At 41.8% G+C, this 25,719-nt stretch overlaps 1 non-coding gene across 1 annotated transcript; it reads right to left on the bottom strand.

The window, feature by feature from the left end:
* Nucleotides 1-13,710: 13,710 nt before the first annotated feature.
* On the bottom strand, nucleotides 13,711-13,817 carry LOC125164993 (U6 spliceosomal RNA). The gene has a single exon (XR_007151902.1). It is a non-coding gene; the product is annotated as a U6 spliceosomal RNA (small nuclear RNA).
* Between the last annotated feature and the right edge of the window lie 11,902 nt (nucleotides 13,818-25,719).

Raw genomic sequence — 25,719 nt, 5'->3', positions numbered from 1 at the left:
TGCTCACACTGTGTGTCTCTCTGTCTCTCAATAATAAATAAACGTTAAAAAATTAATTTCAATTTTTCTACCTCATTAATTCCTTTCTCCCTTCAAAATGACAAAACAAAGCAATTCACCCCAAAAGAAAGAGCATGAAGAAACGACAGCCAGGGATTTAACCAACACAGATACAAGCAAGATGTCTGAACCAGAATTTAAAATCACGACAAGAATACTAGCTGGAGTCAAAAATAGATTAGAATCCCTTTCTGCAGAGACAAAAGAAGTAAAAAAGATAGCCATAATGAAATAAAAAATGCTATACCTGAGCTGCAATCACAGATATATGCTGCGGCAGCACGGATGGATTAGGCAGAACAAAGAATCAGTGAAATAGAGGACAAACTTATAGAGAATAATGAAGCAGAAAAAAAGAGGGAGATTAAGGCAAAAAAGCACGATTTAAGACTAAGAGAAATCAGTGACTCTAAAAAGGAACAACATCAGAATCATAGAGGTCCCAGAAGAAGAAGAGAGAGAAATAGGGATAGAAGGGTTATACGAGCAAATCATAGCAGAAAACTTTCCTAACATGGGGAAAGACACAGACATCAAAATCCAGGAAGCACAGAGGACCCCCATTAGATTCAACAAAAACCGACCATCAACAAGGCATATATATCATAGTCAAATTCACAAAATACTCAGGCAAGGAGAGAATCATGAAAGCAGCAGGGGAAAAAAAAAGTCCTTAACCTACAAGGGAAGACAGATCAGGTTTGCAGCAAGACCTATCCACAGAAACTTGGCAGGCCAGAAAGGAGTGGCAGGATATATTCAATGTGCTGAATCAGAAAAATATGCAGCCAAGAATTCTTTATCCAGCAAGCCTGTCATTCAAAATAGGAGAGATAAAAAGTTTCCCAGAAAAACAAAAATTAAAGGAGGTTGTGACTACTACACCAGCCCTGCAATAAATTTTAAGGGGGACTCTCTGAGGGGAGAAAAGATGAATATACATATATAAATACCAAAAACAACAAAGATTAGAAAGGACCAGAGAACACCACCAGAACTCCAACTCTACAAGCATCATAATGGCAATAAATTCATATCTTTCATTACTCACTCTAAATGTCAATGGACTCAATGGTACAATCAAAAGACATGGGGTAAGAGAATGGATAAGAAAACAAGATGCATCTATATGCTGTTTACAAGAGATCCACTTTAGACCTAAAGACACCTTCAGATTGAAAATAAAGGGATGGAGAACCATCTATCATGCTAATGGTCAACAGAGGAAAGCTGGAGTAGCCATACTTACATCAGACAATCTAGACTTTAAAATAAAGGCTGTATCAAGAGATGCAGAAGGGCATTATATCATAATCAAGGGTCTATCCACCAAGACCTAACAATTGTAAACATTTATGCGCCAAATGTGGAAGCACCCAAATATATAAATCAATTAATCACAAACATAAAGAAACTCATCAATCGTAATACCATAATAGTAGGAGACTTCAACACCCCATTCACAGCAACGGACAGATCATCTAATCAAAAAATCAACAAAGAAACAATGGCTTTGAATGACACACTGGACCAGATGGACTTCACAGATATATTCAGAACATTTCATCCTAAAGCAGAAGAATATACATTCTTCTCCAGTGCACATGGAACGTTCTCCAGAATAGACCATATACTAGGACACAAATCAGCCCTCAGCAAGTTCAAAAAGATTGAGATCATACCGTGCATATTTTCAGACCACAACGCTATGAAACTCGAAATCAACCAAAAGAAAAAATTTGGAAAGGTAACAAATACTTGGAGACTGAAGCACATCCTACTAAAGAATGAATGGGCTAACCAAGCAATTAAAGAGGAAAATAAAAAGTATATGAAAGTCAATGAAAATGATAACACCACAACACAAAACCTCTGGGATGCAGCAAAGGCGGTCATAAGAGGAAAATATATAGCAACCCAGGCCTTCCTAAAGAAGGAAGAAAGATCTCGGATACACAACCTAACCTTATGCCTTAAGGAGCCGGAAGAAGAACAGCAAATAAAACCCCAAACCAGCAGAAGACAGGAAATGATAAGGATTAGAGCAGAAATTAATGCTATCGAAAGCAAAACAAACAAACAAGCAAACAAACAAAAAAAAATAAATAAAAAATAAAAAACAAAAAAAACCCCAGAACAGATCAATGAAACCAGAAGCTGGTTCTTTGAAAGAATTAACAAAATTAATAAACCACTAGCCAGTTTAATCAAAAAGAAAAAGGAAAGGACCCAAAGAAATAAAATCAAGAATGAAAGAGGAGAGATCACAACCAACACAGCAGAAATAAAAACAATAATAAGAGAATATTATGAGCAATTATATGCCAATAAAATGGGTAATCTGGAAGAAATGGACAAATTCCTGGAAACATATACACTACCAAAACTGAAACAGGAAGAAATAGAAAATTTGAACAGACCCATAACCAGTAAGGAAATCGAATTAGTAATCAAAAATCTGCCAAAAAACTAGAGTCCAGGGCCAGATGGCTTTCCAGGGGAATTCTACCAAACATTTAAGAAAGAGTTAACACCTATTCTCTTGAAACTGTACCAAAAAATAGAAACATAAGGAAAACTTCCAAACTCTTTCTATGAAGCCAGCATTACCTTGATTCCAAAACCAGACAGAGATCCCACTAAAAAGGAGAACGATAGACCAATTTCCCTGATGAACATGGATGCAAAAATCCTCAACAAGATATTTGCCAACCAGATCCAACAATACATTAAAAAAATTATTCACCACGACCAAGTGGGATTTACACCTGGGATGCAGGGCTGGTTCAATATCTGCAAAATAATTAATGTGATTCATCATAAAATAAAGGAAAAAAACCACATGATCCTCTCAACAGATGCAGAGAAAGCATTTGACAAAATACAGCACCCTTTCTTGATAAAAACCCTGAAGAAAGTAGGGATAGAAGGAGCATACCTCGAGATCATAAAAGCCATATATGAACGACCCAGCGCTAATATCATCTTCAACGGGGAAAAACAGAGAGCTTTCCCCCTAAGGTCAGGAACGAGACAGGGATGTCCACTCTCACCACTGTTATTCAACAGTATTGGAAGTCTTAGCCTCTGCAATCAGACAACACAAAGAAATAAAAGGCATCCAAATTGGCCAGGAGGAGGTCACACTTTGACTCTTAGCAGATGACATGATACTCTATAAGGAAAACCCAAAAGATTCTACCAAAAAACTGCTAGAATTGATTCATGAATTCAGCAAAGTTGCAGGATATAAAATCAACGCACAGAAATCAGTTGCATTCCTATACACCAACAATGAAACGACAAAGAGAAATCAAGGAATCAATCCCATTCACAGTTGCACAAAAAAAAACTTAAAATACCTAGGAATAAATCTAACCAAAGAGGTGAAAAATCTATACACTGAAAACTATAGAAAGCTTATGAAAGTAATTGAAGAAGACACAAAAAAATGGAAAATGATTCCATGCTCCTGCATAGGAAGAACAAATATTGTTAAAATGTCGGTACTACCCAAAGCAATCTACATACTCAACGCGATCCCTATCAAAATAACACCAGCATTCTTCACAGAGCTAGAACAAATAATCCTAAAATTCGTATGGAACCAGAAAAGACCCCAAATAGCCAAAGCAATCTTGAAAAAGAAAACCAAAGCAGGAGGCATCACAATCCTGGACTTAAAGCTATACTACAAAGAATCATCAAGACAGTATGGTACTGGCAAAAGAACAGACACTCAGATCAATGGAACAGAATAGAGAACCCAGAAATGGACCCACAAACCTATGGCCAACTAATCTTTGACCAAACAGGAAAGAATATCCAATGGAATAAAGACAGTCTCTTCAGCAAGTGGTTCTGGGACAACTGGACAACAACATGCCGAAGAATGAACCTGGACCACTTGCTTACCCTATACACAAAAATAAACTCAAAATGGATGAAAGACCTCAATGTAAGACAGGAAGCCATCAAAATCCTCAAGGAGAAAGCAGGCAAAAACCTCTTTGATCTTGGCCACAGCAACTTCTTACTCAACACATCTCTGGAGGCAAGGGAAACAAAAGCAAAAATGAACTACTGGGACCTCATCAAAATAAAAAGCTTCTGCACAGCGAAGGAAACAATCAGCAAAACTAAAAGGCAACCGACAGAATGGGAGGAGATATTTGCAAATGACATCAGATAAAGGGTTAGTATCCAAAATCTATAAAGAACTCATCAAACTCAACACCCAAAAAACCAATAATCCAGTGAAGAAATGGGCAAAAGACATGAATAGACACTACTCTAAAGAAGACATCCAGATGGCCAACTGACACATGAAAAAATGCTCAACATCACTCATCATTAGGGAAATACAAATCAAAACCACCATGAGATATCACCTTACCCCTGTCAGAATGGCTAACATGAACAACTCAGACAACAACAGATGTTGGTGAGGATGCGGAGAAAAAGGATCTCTTTTGCATTGTTGGTGGGAATGCAAGCTGGGGCAGCCACTCTGGAAAACAGTATGGAGGTTCCTCAAAAAACTAAAAATAGAACTACCCTACGACCCAGCAATTGCACTACTAAGCATTTCGACCCAGCAATTGCACTACTAAGCATTTATCCACAGGATACAGATGTGCGGTTTTGAAGGGACACATGCACCCCCATGTTTATAGCAGCACTATCAACAACAGCCAAAGAATGGAAAGAGCCCAAATGTCCATTGATGGATGAATGGATAAAGAAGATGTGGTGTATATATACAATGGAGTATTACTTGGCAATCAAAAAGAACGAAATCTTGCCATTTGCAACTATGTGGATGGAACTAGAGGGTATTATGCTAAGTGAAATTAGTCAGAGAAAGGCAAAAATCATATGAGTTCATTCATATGAGGACTTTAAGAGACAAAACAGATGATCATAAGGGAAAGAAAACAAAAATAATATAAAATAGGCAGGGGGACAAAACAGAAGAGACTCATAAATGCGGAGAACAGAGGGTTACTGGAGAGGTTGTAGGAGGGGGGATGGGCAAATGGGTAAGGGGCACTAAGGAATCTACTCCTGAAATCATTGTTGCACTATATGCTAACTAATTTGGATGTAAGTTTTAAAAAATAAAAAATAAAATTAGAAAAAATAAATTAAATAAACCTATAGTTTATCAATGTGTGGTATATCCTTAGGACTTTTTAATCTTGGAATCTTATGTGGCTTACAGAATTATAACTTTAATAAACAAATAAATCATTTCCTTCAGGAAAATATAAGTACCATTGGAAAATTCCTGTTCTGCTAGTGAACAGAGACACATTAAAGTACAATTCTACCAACCCCCACCCAATAAATAAATTAATTAATTAATTAAAAAAATCTATCACTAATGCCAAAGTCTTGGCTTTTGCTAAATGCTTTGCATATATCATCTCAATAATTAAAACAAAAAGTTTGTAATGTTTGCACAGAGGCGCAGAGAGGGGAACTGGCTTGCCCAATGCCACACAGCCTGCGGCTGCCGGCCTGGGGCTTGAGAGCACTTGGTGAGACTTTAGAGTCTGTTTTCTTACCATTCCTTAAATTCCCCCTGGTATCAGTACTTACTCCTTTAGGGCAGGTTTTGTTTTCTCACATAACTTTTAAGGATTTGAGAAACAGAGTATCTAACAAATACATACTCTGTAAAATGGTTTTAAATCAAGTGGGGAAAGGTGTTACTTACATGTAAGAGAACATTGTATCTGCCCCCAGAAGACAAAACAGAAATATTTTTTCATCTGCCTGGGGTCACAACTGAGCCTTTGGTCTGGAAGATCTTTAAGGGGAGAATAATCTGAGGTAGAGTCACTCATCAGGCAGGAGTTGAATCAGGTGGGTTCTGGAACCTTCCAGCTGAAAGAGTGTATGGATACTGAACGGGTGAAAGGTAACAACCAAACAATAGCTTTGAACATGTTATAGATATGCACAGAAAAAAGCTTTTTTTTTTTCTTGGCTTTTCTTCTCCCCCAATGCATAGGTATTTATATGTCCACACATGAATATATAAACACAGAGCAGAAATGTAATATTTGTAATATGTGTTACCCTGACAAATGGGGACCGTCCTGAGGAGCACAGGGGAGGGAGAAGATAGGGTAAAGCCAAGCAAAGGAAAACCTGCCCTGAAAATTCCCTTGATGATGTGTGATGTGATCAAATGAACACATTTCAAGTTAGAGAATTTAAGTGGAAAAAGTTAAGAAAAATGTAAACTGAAACCAATAGCAATGAAAAGAAAGGTTTGCCTCATCCTTGGACACATTGTTTGTAGTTTGAGGAAGTCTCAGTTTTCATGAAGAAGGTATGTGAAGAAGGAAAAGCAGTAATTGACTCGAGATGAATGTGGGCAGATGATGAGTACATCATACTGTGCCCCATGTGCCCCGAGCACCCCTCTTGGTGAAACTACTACATTGTATCGTAGTTTGGTTTGTTTATGTGGCCCACACAGCTCCAGGGAGCTGTTGACATGAATGAATGGGGGGAGGAAGGAAGGAAGGAAGGGAGGAAGGAAGGGAGGAAGGAAGGGAGGAAGGAAGGGAGGTGCGGCAATCTCTTTTACCAGGTGAACAGCTCACTGAAGCTAGCGTGCTCACCTAATATGGCCATTTTACTCATGTGACTTTTCAAGAACTTAGCAATTTCATGTGCTCAGTTGCTCTAGAGTTTTTGGGAATGGGGCACTCCCAAAAGATACCTGTGGGGGTGATCTTCCCGTATGCTTGAGCAAATCAAGCATGTCATAGTGTAAAGATGTTTTTAAAGTTTATTTATTTATTTTGAGAGAGAGAGAGAGAGAGGCGGGGAGGGGCAGAGAGAGGAGAGAGAGAGGATCCCAAGCAGGCTCCACGCTGCCAGCACAGAGCTCAACGTGGGCCTCGAATTCAAGACCCTGAGATCATAACCTGAGCCAAAATCAAGAGTCGGACGCTTAACCGACTGAGCCACCCAGGAACCCTGAGAATTGTTGACTTCGAACCACAGATTTGGGTTTAAACCTGGGGCTTACCACTTGTTAGTTCTATTAGTTGTTTGGACAAGCAACTTGATTTTTCTGAGCCTTGAGTTGTTTCCTCGTTCATAAAAAGGGGGGGGGGGAGATAAGAATGACTCTCTTATTGTATCATGAAGAATAAATGGGGTCATACACAGGCAAGGTGCCTTGGCACACAGGAAGCATGAAAGAAATGCTGGTGTTTCTTGTGAATATTATCATTCTTATTTCCACTGGAGTGACAGTGCGGGCTGGGTGGGTCCTCATCTCAACCTCCGGCTAATCCAGGAGGGGAGAAGCAGGGGTGAGCGTTGACGAAGTGGAATTTCCTGGGTGAGAATGTTAATGCTGGCATGTGTGACTCAGAGATCATCTCAGGGCCTCGCAAGGGAAGCTGTTCCTGGTACGAATTAATTGTATCATTTTTCTCCCTGACATGTAGATGTATGTCTGCAGGTCCTGGCCTGGATACAGACCATACCCATTGTGCAAGAGTCAGCAAATACAATGTTTAAGGGATCTTGTGGCAACTGTGAAAAATAGCACGAAGGGCAAAGTGCTGTGCCCAGACTGGACTGTAGGTGGCAGCAGAAACTCAGGCGTGGAGAAAGACGTTCGTCCACAAAGCCTTTCCTGGGACTGTCCGGTAGGGGGTCCATTACTCACTTTGTAGCGACTTAACAAAGAATACCTGGAAGTTTTTAGCATCCGTAATGTTAGTGGATTCACCATCATTTGACGCCATCTTATCTGTTCTTCAGCGTGAATGAAGATATGACTTCACTAGTACAAACTCCCCCTAAATCAGGCATTTGTATTTCTTTCTGTTAAAAAAAAAAACATCCGAATGTCTTCAGGAATAGGACCTCATTAGGTTAAGTTCGACATTTAAAGAGAGAGCTTCCAAATTATGGCCTGTGACAGCCATCATTGATGTTATTCATGGCGGAGCAAGCTCTCCCTTTCAAGTGGGTTGCTAAGGAAACAATGCCATCCTTCCAAAGTGTAGACAGAAGATGGAGAGGGTTAAAATGATCCCTCATCGTTTGCAAACCCGTGTGGCTCTCCTACAGCCAATATCAAAATGATTGCTTTTGAATTTCCTTTCGCTGGATACTATTTGGTTTGCATATGCCTGATTTATATTTACCTGTCCCTTAATTTTCAAACTTTCCAGGAAGAATTTAAAATATGTGTTTTGTAAAGAGCATATGGCTTGATATTATTTCTTAACCCAGTCTGAGAGTCCTATCATCTGATACTGGATTTCAACCCCTTCACATCCATTCTGATAGTATGATTTCTTACCTTCCTTCTTACTTTATATTTAACCATTTATTAAATATATTGTTGTTCATGCTTTTCCTCTTTTCACATTTCATCTGGGGTAATCAAGACATTCATTTTTTAAGTTCTTTTCCCCGCCCTGCTTTGTCTCAAGCGATACACTTTTACTGTATAGCTCTTGTGTTTTGCCTCCTCCTTAAAGTTGGAAATCTCCATCAGTGTGCTGGAATCACAGAGTCCCCTTGACCCTCTAAAGGTTTAACAGCATTCTTGTCCTCCCTACCAACCTAACTGGGACATTAGGAATACTTTTGCTTTCTTATGTATTCATTCTCCCATTCCTGACCCTTATATCTTGTTGATAAAATTAGAATTCGTCGTTGTGGATTCTTTACGCTTTTTTTTTTAAAGCAATTATACGATTAGAAAAACAAAACTAGTACAAAGGACATCTACAATGCTCTTTGTCAGACTTACCTATTAACATTTGACCCCAATTTCCTCTAACCTCTATTTACTTTCTATACACACACACACACACACACACACACAGAGATGTAATTATATCTTTTCAGGGTAAGTTACATATATACCCTTATATCTACTTTTAAAAAATTATTTTTACATTTATTTATTTTTGAGAGTCAGAGAGAGACAGAGTGCAAGTGTGGGAGGGGCAGAGAGAGAGGGAGTCACAGAATCCAAAGCAGGCTCCAGGCTCCGAGCTGTCAGCACAGAGCCTGATGTGGGGCTCAAACTCATGAACTGTGAGATCACGACCTGAGCCAAAGTCAGACGCTTAACTGAGCTACCCAGTGCCCCCCCCGAATAGCTACTCTTATCCCTAAACACTTTGTGTGTACTTCCTAAGAAGAGTGATATTTTCTTACAATTTCCATAGTATAATTATAATTTCAGACATTTTGTTATAATAATTTAATTTAATGTAGAGTTAATATTTTTGTCCGTTGACCTAATAATGCTTTTTATGGCAGTCCCACCCTCCAGGGAAAGGCCATGTCTAAGGCTAAGTGTCACTTTTGGTTGTGCCTCTTTAGCCTCCTTTGGTCTGGAAATCTCTACAGCCTTACTTGGTATTTTATGGCATTCACATTTTTTAAATTGAAGGGTAATTAATGTTCAGGGTTATATCAATTTCAACAATTGTATACATTACTCAGTGCTCATCATGACAAATGTGCTCTTAATTCCCTTCACCTATTTTATCCATCCCCCCCCCCCCACCTCCCCTCTGGTAACGACCAGTTTGTTCTTTGTATTTGAGTCTGGGGTTTTTTTGTTTATGTTGTTTTACCTTTGTTCATTTGTTTTACTTCTTAAATTCCACACATGTGTGAAATTTTATGATATTTATCTTTCTCTTTCTGACTTATTTCACTCAACTATATACCTTCTAGGTCCATCCCTGTTGTTGCAAATGGCAAGATGTCATTCTTTTTCATGGCTGAGTAATATTCCTATATGTATGTATGTGTATATATATATGTGTGTGTGTGTGTGTGTGTGTGTGTATATGTGTGTGTGTGTATATATATATAGCCTCTTCCTTATCCATTTACTTACAGATGGGCACTTGGGAGCTTCCATGCCTTGGCTATTGTAAATAATTCTGCAGTAAACATAGGGGTGCATATGTCTTTTGGGATTCGTGTTTTCATTTTCTTTGGGTAAACACCCAATAATGGATTACAGGATCATATTGTAATTCTATTTTTAATTTTTTGAGGAATCCTCCATACTGTTTTCCACAGTGGCTGCACTGGTTTGCATTCCCACCAACAGGGCACGAAGGTTTCCTTTGCTCCACATCCTAGCCAACACTTGTTTCTTGTGTTTTTGGTTTTAACCATTCTGACAGGTGTGAGGTGACACCTCACTGTGGTTTTGATTTGTATTTCCTTGACGACGAGTGATGTTCAGCATCTTTTCATGTGTCTGTTGGCCATCTGGGTGTCTTCTTTGGAAGAGAGTCACGTTTTATAAGAGTACAGTTTCCCCTGACATTTAAAAATATATGATGTTGTTTCTATTGTTATCATGTTGTTCTGTGCTTTTCTGATTATTCAGTCATGATTGATTCAGGTCACGCGCCCTCATCTCATTCCCAACAAGTGAGCTGTGTCTTCCTCAGTTTACCTTGTGTGCCCTCACACAACATCTACCTGCCCTCCACTGCTGATGTGAATTTTGATCACCTACGCAGGCTGTTGACTGATTCTCCACTCTATCATTATGGTTTTCCTTTCTCTCCCTTGCAACTAATAAGCAGTCTGGAGTGATATACCTTATTGTCATGCAGCCCTCCTGCTGCCGATCGAAACTCCCCCCTAGATTTATCATCCACTGGTGATTCTTGCCCGATCCAGTCATTCCTCATGCTGTTCGCAAAGTAGCGATTTTTCCAGCTCTATCACGCCCTACACATTTACCAGTGAGCACTTGACATTTAGCTGGAAGGAGAGCCCTAATTCTATCTATCTAATCTATCTATCTATCTATCTATCTATCTACCTAATCTATGGGCACAGACTGATTAATCCCTAGGTTTTCAATGGCTTGTAATTCAGTACCGTACTTAATTATTTTGATGCTTGAATCATCTCAGATTTGGCAGCGGGAGTCAGATTTGTGTGTCCTTCCTCCACCGTGAGAACTAGACTTCCAACAATATCAGCAGGTGTAGTCATTTCCTCAGTTCCCATACAGCTACAGTAGTTTCAGAATTACTTTGTCCATGCTGCTAAAGTAAGCAAATCGCTAAAAAGCGTTCAGGATTTCTTTTCTTTTTTTAATTAATTTATTTTTCAATGTTTATTTATTTGTGAAGGAGTGAGAGACAGAGCGTGAGTGGGGGAGGGTCAGAGAGAGAGGGAGACACAGAATCCGAAGCAGGCTCCAGGCTCCGAGCTGTCGGCACAGAGCCCGATGTGGGGCTGGAACTCACAGACCGTGAGATCATGACCTGAGCCTAAATTGGAGGCTTAACTGACTAAGCCACCCAGGTGCCCCTCAAGATTTATTTTCAATTGTTGACCCCCCACCAATGCCCCCAAATGAGGCAATATAGGCAAATACTGTGTTACTGAAAGGTACTTGGATTCTTTCTTGGTTCTCCCTTCCTTCCTTTCTCCCTTCCTCCCTCCCTCCTTCCTTCCTGTACACACGTAAGAACAATTTGAGCAAGAAGATTTTTTTAAAGTAGTGTTGGATTATAACAAAAAGGGTAAAGTAAGAGTCTATCAGTTCATATTGATATAAATACATGCTTGAAGAAAAAAGAAGGAAGGAAGAGAGAGAGAGGGCACAACAAAATATATATTGTTTGTACTCATTTGCATTATGCCTTATCAATTTAAATTATACATTTTGTAGGTATATGTATGCTTGTCACAATTTTTTGGTATTTTTACTTCCCCCCCCCCCCCCCCCGTTGTGAAGTCTTAGAATTGAATTAATTTTTCCTTTTATTGGAGTGTCGTGTAGTTTCCTTGGTAATGGAATGAGGGCGATATATTTCTGAATTCTTGAACAACCCAAAATACCCCTCTTTTGCCCTCACATCTGAATGTATGCCTCTGTGCACAGTTCCCAGATCACAGCCCTTTTCTACTCCAAGCCTGCAAATGAGACATTTGGTGCTAGCCTAGATTCTCTTTTTATGCAAGTACCGTTTTGTCTGTCTGAAATGTGTTTTCTCCATTCTCAGGGTTCAGAGATTTCAATGATGTATGGCCAGATATATGTCTGTTCTCATTTTGCCTGGGAATTGGCGAGCACCTTGTAACAGAAAATAGTCTCTCTCTGGCTTAGGGAAGTTTTCTTATATGCTTATACAAGCATTACTTTTTCTCCATCCAGTGCTTTTTCTCCCTCGGAAACTCTATTATTCACATAATAAATCTCTAGGCCAGGTTCATTCTTATCTCTTCATTCATATTTTCTGTTACTTTGTATTTTGCTCAATGTACTCAGCTACTTTTTCCCTTTCTTCTCCCCAAATCCCAGTTCAGCTCTCAGCATTGACCACTGTACTTCTCATGTCTGCTGTTTATATACTTTTTTCATGTTTATTTATTTATTTTGAGAGAGAGAGAGAGAGAGAGAGAGAGAGAAACAGACAGAGTATGAGTAGGGAAGGGAAAAAGAGAGAGGGAGAGAGAGAAAATCCTAAGCAAGCTCCACTGTCAGCTCAGAGCCACATGTGGGGCTCGAACCCCCGGACCTGAGATCATGACCTGAGCTGAATCAGGAGTTGGATGCTTAACTGAGCCACCTGGATGCCCCATGTCTGCTGAATTTCTAAGTTTGTAAATCAGGGGCACCCGGGTGGCTCAGTTGGTTGAGTGTCTGACTCTTGATTTCACTTTAGGTCATGACCTCAGGGTCTTCCGATCCAGCCCCGCATCCAATCTCTGCCTCCCTCTCTCACACTTTGCGCAGAGATTGGATGGAAAGCAGGGAACCTGCTTAGGATTCTCTGTCTCCCTCTCTCTCTGCCCCTCTCTGGCTCTCTCTCCAAAATAAAAATATATTTAAATACATTTAAATTTGTAAATCAGAATTTGAACTTCTGAAAGTCTTCTTTTGGCTCCAATTACATCTCCAAAGTTATTTTTATGTACTTATTAAAATTTTCCCCGGTCTTGTCTGCTGGTTCTACTTCAAAAGAAACCACCTGTTCTTAGGCAGCCTGCCCGCCCTGCCTCACTTCCTGCCCGCTCGTGGGCAGGACCAAAGTCAGGCTGTTAAAAACCATGGCAAGTGGTGAACTGGCAGGAAATGGTGAATGAGTTGGCGAATTAGTCTGACAGTGGAGGGGGGACTTTGCTGTTTTTGTGGTGGGAAGATCCCTGTCTTTATTTTATTTTATTTTATTTTATTTTATTTTATTTTATTTTATTTTATATGCAAGTTAGTTAACGTACAGTGTGGTATTGGCTTCAGGAGTAGAACCCAGTGATTTATCTCTTACATATGACACCCAGTACTCATCCCAACAAGTGCCCTCCTTAATGCCCATCACCCATTTAACCCACCTCCCACCCCCAGCAACCCTCAGTTTGTTCTCTGTATTTAAGTCTCTTATGGTTTGCCTTCCTCTCTGTGTTTATCTTACTTCTCCTTCCCTTCCCCTATGTTCATCTGTTTTGTTTCTCAAATTCCATATAGGAGTGAAATCATATGATATCTGTCTTCCTCTGACTTAATTTGCTTAGCAGAATACACTCTAGTCCCATCCACGTTGTTGCAAATGACAAGATTTCGTTATTTTTCATCGCTGAGCAGTATTCCATTGTATATACGTAAAAAATATGAAAGGCTTCACAAACTTGTGTGTCATCCTTGTGCAGGGGCCACTCTAATCTTCTCTGTGTCGGTCCAATTTTAGGATATGTGCTGCCGAAGTGAGCACGATCTGTCTGTATTTTAAAGCATTAAAAAGATGATGCCCCAGCCGTGGACACCTGCTGTCACGTCATAATTTTCTCAGTTGTTGGGCGGCCTTAGCGAGGAGGTGGGAGATTGGAGGGTCTGGAAATGTACAGTTAACCTGCCATTTTTCTCAAAATCCCTTTCTTACAGGTTTGCGGGAGTGTTTTTAGATGTTTGTGACAATCTGGTTTTCAATTCATAGAATGCTGCAGTCAAGAAAGATCTGGAAGAGAATCAGTTTCCACCATCTGATTTTGTACACGAAGTCCAGAGGGGCTCCAAAGCTTAATACATGTCATAGAGCGAATCCGTAGCATGGCCAAGGGAAGAATTCAATCCCTTCATCTCTAGACCGCTGCTTTCTTTCCCCAGTTCACTGCCCAGATCTTCCTGGGCAGTAAATTTTATTGTTGTTCTATCAACAAATGAGTGTGATCTTCAAATGTTGCCAGGACAAACCTAAACCAGAACCAAATCAAGATAACAAAAACCACCACCACCACAAAAGATAAAAAAGGAAAGAAGGAAAGAAAGGGAGGGAGCAGGGAAGAAAAAAAATCCAGTAAATGAAATCTCAAGCCACACTTTTCAAAAGTCTAGCGAAATCAAATCGCTTTAGCTTTCTCTTAGTCATGCTCTTGCAATATTTGGTAAAAAGAAACAGAGAAAGAAAATCTCTGATACACAAAGATCTGTTTGTAATTGCGTGGAACACCAGACTGCTCAGGGCCACGTCGGAGAGCAGCCTGCTGCAGAGACGTAACCGGCTTCCAGCACGCTGGTGCTGAGCACAGACATTGAGCACAAGCCGCTGAGAAGGGCATGTGAGAGGGCCAGGGGCTGGAGCCGGGGTATGGACAGGGGGCATACGGAGGGGGGGGCGCGATGTGAGAGGGACAAGCAGGTAGAATAGGAGGACTTACTTGACCTGGTGAACACCTGATTGAACCAACAAGGAAACTGTTAGTACGGTACAGAGGAAATTCACTAACGAATGCTTTTCTTGTTAGAAACTTAATATGTAAACAGAACATACTGGAATAGACACTGCCCCCAAATATTCGACTGCGGCTCTGAAGTCCTGCTATATCTGTACCTTTTGTGGTCCCTGCTTGTGATGATTTCATGCTGTCATTTGCCACTATTTTTAAAATAAAGACTAATAATGCTATAAATGAAATGCCAGTAAGGTACTTACTATTTTCTCCTTCTCTGTAACTTCAAGATCTTTGACACCCTGTGTCTCCAGGTTGAGTCCCCGGGATATGCTCTTTGGAGAGACACAGCAAAAGGAGTTAAGATGACTCATTTTTACCAGTGACGATAACATTATAATGACTCTCGAGAAATGGAAAATGCAACGTTTTATTGTTTTATTTTTACCTTTTTTAGAGACAGAAGGAAAGAAAGTGAATGGGGGAGAGGGATAGAGGGGTGAGAAAGACTCTTAAGCAGGCTCGTGGGGCTCAGTCCCATGACCCTGCTGGGATCATGGCCTGAGCCGAAATCAAGAGTCAGCCGCTCCACCGACTGAGCTACCCAGGTGCCCTGGAAAAGTGCAACATTTTAAATTGAAATAATAAATGACACAAATTTGGGCAAGGGGTGAAGAACCCAAGAAACATGGTTACAGTCATTGGTGGAGAAGTAGGTCGTCACCTTGGATGAGACAAGCACAGCCATTTTCAAAATAGCTCCTGTCAAACCAGGTTGTATTAGCAATCTGTTACTCAGATGGCCCAGATGGACACCAGCGAGGGAGGTTCTTCGGGAAAGGTGATTCTCTGGTATTTAGACTCAGACAGATGGGTGCTTCCAAAGCGGTTCAGCTTGCAAAAGCGCCAAATCAACAGTTAGGGAAATTAACATAGATCTCACTTGCTACATAAATGATCCTCTGTAGTGTGTTTCTTTTTTTCTTTCAAATGGCTGCTTAAATTCCACCTCTTTCATGAAATCTTTCCAGAATAATATCTCTTGGCACATCATCATTCAACATTTATTCCTTTTAAGTGTTTGAGACACGCATGGACACCCACACAGTTCTCTGCTACCCAGCTTGGCAAAAAATAAGGTATTGGTGAATCAGCTCACGGATGCCGATTCACTAGGCTTAAACATACGTAAATTAGCAAATCTCGCAGTTAGAAAATAAAATACATGTGACACCAAATAAATTTTAATATCAATCATTGGCATAAAGCCTTGTAGCAATTTACCCCATTGTAATCATAATAAGAACCACAAGGACCAATCCAGGCACAGCATTCATCTGGAAGTGTCTGTGGGGGGCTGCAGGGCATAGAACAGGCCCAGGTGAGTGTCCCAGGCGTTCCTACCTGATAGCATCCCTGCTAATGGGCTGAGATCAACCCAAACCATTGGTTTAACATCTAAAAATAGATCAATATGATATATCATATTAGTAGAAAATAGGATAAAAACCACATGATCATCTCGATAGACTTAAAAAAAAGCACTTGACAAAATTCAACTCACTTTCATGATAAAAAAAAAATACTGAACAAAACAGGAATAGAAGGAACTTTCTCAACCTGTTAAAGGGCATCTATAAAAAAAAACCCCATAGCGAACATCTTATATAATGGAGAAAGCCTAAATGCTTTCCCTCGAGATTGGGAATGTTGCTGGCTCCAAATTCAAAGTCCCACGGGAGATGAATCAGCCAAGTTTGGGTTACATGCCAGCTCCCTCACTGGGGAGGACAGAGAATGAATCTGACACCAGGAATTAGTGGGAGGCAGGGGCTGGGCTCCTACCAAGATGCCCCCACAGCAGGGATGACGTGATTCTCTACAAGGAGATTCAGGTGCTCTTAAGAAGGGGCTCAGGTCGTCAGTGGCACAAAAAAAAAAATCAACAAAATGTTGCTTTATAGTAATATTCAGGTCTGCTCACTCCAAGTCCTTTGCCTTGTCACTACATTTCTATATATCTTGGAGAATTCAAAAGGTTCTTTGAGATCCTAATTATGAACATGAATGTTACTGAAGAACCTATGGCCAACGGATTTTGAAATAAAGGTTGTTGCCCATCCTTGCCTCCAGACCATTCCTTTCCTGGCAGATTCTGTCTATGGCGGCTGTACCCTACTCCTGGGGTTAGTGAGAGGGGAGCAGGATGTGTCTGATTTCTTACTTCCCATTGCTGAACCACTACTGCTCCAACTAGTTAGAACTCCTAGAAGGGCCATACCTACAGGTCCCTTACACCCAGCCCGATATCCTCTTTACCTCTTGATGGCTCAGCCTGGGCCTAGTTTGAATCTTCATACGCCTACTTGGATGTCCAAAAGTTCCCCAGAACTTTCTTCAGCATAGCTCACCAGGCACCTCATGATTGGGACCTGCCTATCTGTCCAGCTTCCTAGCCAGCCACTGCCTCGGGAGAAGCCTTCACTCCAGCAACTCTGGATTAACGGGAATTTCTTAGAACACACCTTGGCACCTTCATATGGTCTACTCTGTCTGGCTGGAATGTCCTACACACAGATAGCACGTCTTTTAAAAATTAGCTCAATATTATGGTGCCTGGGTAGCTCAGTCAGTTAAGCATCTGACTTCGGTTCAGGTCATGATCTCATGGCTCGTAGGTTTGAGCCCCGCATCAGGCTCTGTGCTGACAGCTCAGAGCCTAGAGCCTGCTTTGGATTCTGTGTCTCCCTCTTTCTCTGCCCCTCCCCCATTAGCCCTTGCTCTCTGTCTCTGTCTCTCTCTCTCTCTCTCTCTCTCAAAAATAAATAAACATTAAAAAAAAATTAACTCAACATCATGACCTCTCTGAAGCCTGCCCTGATTGTGTCTATCCCTGGCCAACCCCTGTCTCCTCTTTGTGTCTAAGACATACCTGTGTGTTCCTCTATTGCATTTATCATACTGTATTATAATCGTTGGTTTGCGGGTCTGTTACCACTGCTGTAAATTGTAGGACATACCTCTTACATTATTTTGAATCTTCAGTGCTTGATGCCTCATCAAATTATGGAGCTTACTGCATGGGGAACTGCGTTTCATTTCTTAACAGTTCTTTTCTTCAAATCAATCAGAGCTGAGAACAAGTGCAGTATTAATATTAGCCAACTAAATTCATAAAGCACGTTACCTTTCATAAAACAACCTTTATTTTCTAGATCTGATCAGAAGTCTGAGGCATTCATTTAGAAAGTCAAAAATAAGAAAAAAAACCTTAACAGCAGAGCAATCATTAATAGCTGCTCAACGTGATTCAATATTTATTGTGTATCTCCTGTATGCAAGACACTGGTTACTAAGATATTGGTTCATTGTCACTACATGTTGAATTTCAAAAAAAAAAAAAAAACCAGTGAAAATATGAAGTTTCAGAATGACTGCAGAATAGATCCCAATTGTAAGAGTTCAGCATTGCAAATTATATCACATAATTCTTCTGTCTTGTTTTCTTTACATGGGTTGAAATTTGGGGGTATAACCATAAATGCAAATCTCCTGGTAAGGTATGCATAAAAATATAAGATTTTTCTAGGCAGAATCTTGAAGATGCCAAAAAATTACCCGATAGAACTCTAGAGGCCCAGGAGCTGAAGTCCAGATTTCAGTTTCATGTATAAGGTTCAACTTCAGGATGACATCCATTCGTTTTATGACACTGATGGATTAGTCAAGGTTCTCCAAAGAAACAGAACCAATAGGATGTACAAATGGAGATATTGATATAGATATGTGGAAGGAAGAGAATTAACAACTTCCTCTATATTTTTGTTCTTATCCGAGTCCTCCATGGATTGGACAATGTCAGGCCACATTGACGAGGGTGGTCTTTACTCAGTCTACCGTTTCAAATGTGAGTCTCTTCCAGAAACATCCTCACGGACACACCTAGAAATACTGTTTTATCAGCTATCCGGGCTTCTCTTAGTATCTCAAATGTGACACGTAGAACCTTGAGATTGTGACGTGAGCCGAAGTCAGATGCTTAACCAACTGAGCCACCCAGCAACCCCTACTATATATTGTATTTAATATTAATAAAATCTGGTAAGTTTGTATAATCCAACATATGTCCTACGCCTTTTTTATTCTAAGTATTTTATAGATTTTATTATTAAAATTTTTTTTATATTTACATTTCAGTTGCTTTTTTGCTTTCCTAAAGAGAAGACAATGTTGTATTTTTCCACCCATGTTAGCAAATTTTCTTACTAATTTTAGTTTAACTTAGTGATTAAGTTTTCTGGATATAGCAGCATTGGTATACAAAATTTTTTCTTTCTTTTATGATATGTTTTATTGTACATTGCTTTCCTGTCTTGTAGGAATGGCTGCTGAATTTCACCGAAGGTTTTGAGCATATATTTCCAAATCATATGGATAATATAATATTAATCCTTTAATTGTTGAGGTAATTAATTATATTAAAGATTTCCTAATGATACATGAACTTTGCCTTACCAAAATAAACTGTACTTGTTATTCAGGATTATGTTTTTTGAACTGCTTGATATAATTTACCTTAATGTGTTTAGACTTTTAACCTCCACTTTCATATGCAATATGTCTGTTGTGAAGTGTTAAAATTACACAAACTTCATAAGATAAATTGGAGCTATTTCCATATTTTTCTTTGATCAGTAATAGTTTTAATAGCTCCTAAATTAGTTTTCCTTTAAAAGCAAACTAGATCTCAGTAAAAAAAAAAAAAAAAGAAATGCCTGAGCTTAACACTTAAAAAGAAAAAAAAAGCATCTATTGAGCTATAGTTTACAATAAAATGTCCTCATTTTAAGAGGACGGTCTAATGAGGTCTAACAAATGAACACACCTGTAGAATGGCCGTCCCACACATGATCACCTCCAAAAGTTTCCTTTTATGCCTTTTCAGTCCCTGTCACCAGCCCCAGTCAACCAGTGGTCTGAATTCTATTGCTTAGTTTTCCTGCTCCAGACCTTCATATAAATGGAATCAAACAATATGTACTCTTCTGCGCCAGTCTTTTTTCCTTAATACAATGGTTTGAGAATTATCCGTGTTGTTGGACCTACCAGTAGTTTGTTCTTTTTTGTTGCTGAATGGTTTTCCACTGTGTGGACATACTTCACACACTGTCGATGCACTGTTGATAAATATCTGCATTAGTATAACTTGGGGCTAGAGGAAATAAAGCTGCTATAAAATTCATGTAAAAGTCTTTGTACGAACACATGTTTTCACTTCTCTTTGTTAAACAGCTAGGTGAGGGATCAGTGGGTCATATATTAAGTAGATGTTTAATTTTATAAGAAACTGCCAAATGGTTTTCCTAAACCGGTTGTTGTATTTTACACACTTCCCAGCAATGAAAGAAAGTTCTGGTTGCTCCGCATCCTGACTTGGTATTATCAAGTTGTTGTTTTTAAATTTTAGCTTGTAAAGCTGGGTCTACCTAATTTGTTCTCATTTGTATTCCTCTGACAATTTCAAGTATACAAATCTCTATAAGAAAAAAAAAAGAGAGAGAAATCTCCTTAGGTATTATCGGCCAGCCATATATCTACTTTTGTGAGGTGACTGTTCAAACATTTGACCAGTTAAAAAATCTGGTCATTTTGCTTCTTATTATTGAGTTGTAAAAGCTCTTTACATATGGTGGATACAAGACCTTTCCTTTCTAAGATGGTCTATGGATACCAGTGGGCCTCCGAGGTCAAAACTATTTTTAAAAGAATATTTGCTTTTTTTGTTTTGTTGACATTTGCCCTGAGGGTAAATAGACAAACAAAAACCAGTGGTGGTAAACCCCCTGGCTCCTTACCATGAATCAGGGTGGTGGCACCAAACCATACTAGTAGTCAGTTATTCTTCATTGCCACATACTTGTAGTTTAAAAATATGCCTTAAAAAAAAAAACTTAAAAATGTACTTTGTGCAGTAAAAATTATTAATTTTATTATTTTAGCCTTGTAGTCTATGGCTTTTAAATATTCTGTTACTAAATGGCAAGTTTGCACGAGGCCCTTCTGCTGCCCACCTGACTTAGAAGAGGCAAGCACCTATGCAGTTGCCTGAGTTGCAAGCGTAACCAGTCACGCTTCTCGCTAAACGCCATTTTGTGATGATAAACATCTATTTATTCAGACTTGGGTACTTGGCAACATGTTCCTCAGAAACGAATGGTGCATTTGTGTCACTTCAAGGAAAACAACTGACTGTATTTGTCGCCAATGATATAATTTGAGCTTTCAAGGGAGAATTACAATATTTGAAAACGTGAGTCCACCAACAGGAGCTTACTATCTTCTCAATAGTCAAAATCTTTCCAGATGATATCAGTAGTGATATTAACAAATGTGATTTTTTTTAATGTTTATTTTATTTTTGAGAGAGACACAGAGCACGAGCAGGGGAGGGGCAGAGGGAGAGGGAGACACAGAATCCGAAACAGGCTCCAGGCTCTGAGCTGTCAGCACAGAGCCCGACATGGGGCTTGCACTCACGGACTTCGAGATCATGACCTGAGCCGAAGTCGGACGCTCAACTGACTGAGCCACCCAGGCGCCGTGACAAATGTGAGTTTTAAACTACTGTATGATAGGAACTGTTAACATTTGGACTATCAGCATAACTTAATGAGCCCATATTTTCCAAATGATTAGTGCACGATGTTACAAAGTCATGCATGGGTGAAAGATCCATTCAAAGTATAAAATAGGCTGGTGGATTTTAATAAGAACAGTATGAAACAGTCACTCACATGGTTTCAGATTCCACACTGCAATTACCCTTTAAGAAATGGCCATTCTTAAGACCATTTTGGTCTTCGTATCTACACCAATTTCCTAGGGCTGACATAGCAAACTACCAGCAACTGGGTTGCTTGGAAGAACAGAGATTTATTGCCTCACAGTTCTGGAGTCCAGGAGTTTGCGATCAAGGGGTCCATGCTCCCTCCGAAAGCTGTAGCAGAAAGGTCCATTCCTCTTCCAGCTTCTGGTAGCTTCAGGAGCTCCTTGGCTTGAGTAGCATAATTCCTATTTCTACTGCCATCATCACATGGCCTTCTCCCTGTGTCTCTTCACACCGTCTTCTTCTCTAATGTCTGTGTCCACAGTTCTCTCTTATGAGGATTCCAGTCATATTGGATTAGGGCCCACTCTAATGCCCTCACCTGGACTTGAGTAAATCTGCATAGACCCTATTTCCAAATAAGGTCATATTCTGAGGTACTGAGAGCCAGGACCTATATTTTGTAGGAGGAAGAAAATTACAATATCAAAGAAGAATATTGGGGCGCCTGGGTGGCTCGGTTGAGCGTCCGACTTCAGCTCAGGTCATGATCTTACAGTTCATGAGTTCAAGCCCCATCAACGAGCTCCCTGCTGTCAGCGTGGAGCCTGCTTGGGATTCTCTCTCTCCTTCTCTCTTTCAAAAATAAAAAATAAACATTAAAAAAAAAAACAACAACCCAGAGAAGAACGTCTACATTTAGATATCCTTTGAAAAGACTGTTACTTCTTTTGCAGGCAACACATATCTGTGTGAGGCCAGATTTTCTTCATATCCTGCAACCAAAACAACAGTAAATCACAATTTACAGGTTCTGGGAATTGAAATTTACCCTTTTCAGGTGGTGTGTGTGTGGGAGGGGGCATCATTCTGCTCACCCACAGGCTGACAGAACAGATTGAAGACGTGAAATGTGGGGAGAGACAGAGGACCGTGGGACCACACATGTCACCAAGCAAGAATGAGTCAGAATACAAGGATTTAAAGCCAAATATAAATGCTACTGAAATTCTTACTTCTGTCACCCATGTCTATGGCTTTCTCAGCCTGTATGGGTTATTAAGAGCCCACGTTGACTGTTGCCTAACAATACAGCTGCCATTTACATCCACGTATAGCCTCATTTAGCTGAGATTCGAACCCAGGTCTACCACACTGCAATTCCAGCTTCTGACCACCGGCTTCGGTGCCTCTCTGGGAGGAAAACGCGTCTATATTCTTAAAACTCTGAGCTGCTCTATTGTGTCTCCGAATGCCATTAAGCATCCGATAGAATCTGGTTCCAAAGCAACAACATTTCAGCAGAAATCATTATGATATCTTAAGAGGTTTTTGTTAAGCGCGGAAGGGTCCTTTTAAGCGGCTTATGCAATCAGAGCACCCAACGAATTTAAAGAAAACTTCAGAGCATATGGCATTCTGATATCTTCCAAGTGTGATTTGATGGGGCCAGCAGTGAACATGAAGAGAGGTATGATTTAAAAGAAAGCTGTTGGAGTACTGTGTTGCAAATAAAATCTAAGAAGGCACTTTGCAATTCAGTTTTCTGTTTCTATTTTTTTTTTTCCCCTGGTGTTTTATTGCTGCCTTGCCCTTCCCAACGCTATAAATGTTCCTTGCCGGCTTTACATTCTAAATTCTAACTCCGCTGGCGTGTTCTCTCCAAGAATCTGACACTCACATCCCCTGGTGTACTGGAAAGAAGGAATGCCACAGCTTAGTAAGGGGAAGGGAGGGTGCTCTATGGCTTTGCTAATGTGTCACCAGCTCTCTCTCTCTTTTTTTTTTTTTTTTTTTATCCATCATCTCACCCCCGATGGCAGCATTTGGATAAAACGACCTCCGAATTCTCCCAGTCCTGTAAGTCTATGACCCTACAGAGATTATGTTGGACTCTGGCTTGGAGCCACCAGATCCACGTCCCCGTCCCATTGTTTAGGAAAGTAATTCCACTCCTGCGGGGGACACACACGGAAAGCGGTATGATGTTTCTCGGGGCTTTTGTGCTGTGACTCTGACCGCCGGCCAAGACGACCCACCCCTCCGCGCTGTCATACAGACCCCTCGCAGGAGGGCCCGGCTCTGGCTGGGGGCGCTGGGAAGACAGGAGGCAGAGAGGAGGGAGTCCTAGCAGAGAAGGGCTCCTGAGCCCCGCGGCCGCCGTGCTGTCCTCAGTTTGCTGTTTCAAAGTGAGGTCTGAGGACCAGCAGCCAAGGCGTCACCTGAGGATCATTCTGTTAGAGGCTCTCAGGCCCCCGCCCCACACCTCCGGGATCAGAGTCTGCCGAGTAAGATTTCTAGGTGATTCCTGTGCCCATAAGAGTTCTCGAACCCCGTAGTTAAGCGCGGCTGAGCAGTCCCACTTGGCCCCCGAGCGTGGCGGAGGCCAGGACCCGAGGTAGCGGAGTGGCCGCTGTCCTGCTGCCCGAGGGGAGACCCCGCGGGGAGGCGGGCGCCGTCCCGCCCGCAGCCGGGCTCGGTCCAGGGCAGCGCCTCTTCGGGGGCCGGCCGCGGCGGTGCTCCTCACGCCCCCGCCGCCGTCATCCCCAATGAACGGCGCGAGCGGAAGAAAGCCCGCCCCGGGCGCAGCCTGCGCTCCTCCCGCCAGCGGTCTCCTCCGGCGAGCGCGACTCCGGCCCCGAGGAGCCCTGTCCCCTCCCCGCCATGGGGCTCCGGGCGCTCCTTGTGCTCCTGCCGCCGGTGCTGGCCGCGCTGGGCGGCCTCGCGGGCTCCGGGACCGGTGAGTGGGGTCGCGCGGCAGGGCGTCCTGGAAGGGACGGCAGCGTGCAGGGGTGGCGGGCTGCGAGGCGCTGTAGGGGCGGGAGGAGAGCTTGGGGCACCCTCGCTGGTGTGCGCGAAGCACCCCCCCCCCCCCGCTTCTGCAGTGACCTTCCACAGAGGAGGGTGAAGTCCGGCCTTCTGGAGGGGCCGCCGGCTGAGTGCGGGGGCCCCCTGCTTCTCTGCCCTTTCCTCCTTCCCCGCCTGCCCAGTGGGTGGAAGAGGAGGTGGGCACAGCGGTCAAACCCGGCGTCTTTCCTTCATCCCACCCCAAGCCTGTGGGAGCGAGCTCTCTGCACACTGAGTGCAGGGCGCACCTTCTTCTCCCCCCCTCCAATCCCCCCCCCCCCCCCCTGCCTTGTCGTGGCCAAGTGGGATCCGCTTTGCAGCCCTGGTCTCTGATGGGACCCTCGCTCAGGGTTCCCCAGGCAGCAGATTTAGCCTGGTGGAGGCCCGGGGCCTGGGGAAGAGGTAAGTCCCTCCGGAAACAGCAGCACCCCCCCCCCCTCCGGGGGCAGGGGTGGAGTGGGGGGACGGGGCTTGGGCCGGAGGTGCAGTTAGGAAGCGACTTCCTGCAGCACTTGTTGATACCTCTCGGGTTTAGGCAGACCCCAAGGCAGAGGAGAGCTGAATCCGTGTCCCAGGGTGACTGAGACACCCACAGTTCCCAGATGGTAGCTGGCTGGGCGACTGGTTGGTGGCCTAGCCAGGTGTAGGAGGTGCTCAGCGTTTGTCAAACCACCCAGCCTGCGGGCATGCTGATCTCTTGACAGGTCCTGGTTACTGGCCCTCATAGATTGAAGGCTGGTCATTTTAACTCGTGCAGACTCCTGGTCAAGGTGCTGTTAACTAGTTTGGAGGAGGTACCACTTAACTGAGTTCTCTGTCTTCCAGGAGGGATTCTCACCCACAAGATTTTTGCCTAACCTGGCAGAGCATCTCTGCAGGGATGAGAAGCCTTTGCTCTGGGTGGTCTTTTTGTACCACTCCTGGAGAACGTTTTAAGTTACTTGGGTTTTTAACCAAGCAGTGGTTACCAAGGCCCTCTGGCATGAAGACCTCTTTAGGATGTCCGTTTTAGAATAGCATGGGATCATTGTACTTTGTGTATTGACAGACTATGAGAAAGCTACCCTAAAATTAATATAGAAGTAAAAATATTAATAAGTGTCGTATTCATTCACAGCAAGCGTCTATGTAAGTGAAAAGTAATGTTTTGAGATGCATCTGTAGATGTGTAGAATCTCGATGCACACATGGTCTCAAAACTGAGAAGCACCAGAGCACCGTATTGTTCAAGGTGTGACTCACCTGGCAGTATGAGTCTCTGAGGGCTGACTGAA

The sequence above is a fragment of the Prionailurus viverrinus genome, chromosome B1, assembly GCF_022837055.1.
Source record: "Prionailurus viverrinus isolate Anna chromosome B1, UM_Priviv_1.0, whole genome shotgun sequence".
Taxonomy (NCBI): Eukaryota; Metazoa; Chordata; class Mammalia; order Carnivora; family Felidae; genus Prionailurus; species Prionailurus viverrinus.
Note: the sequence above shows the minus strand (reverse complement) of the source record. Positions and strands in the feature narration are given on the sequence as shown.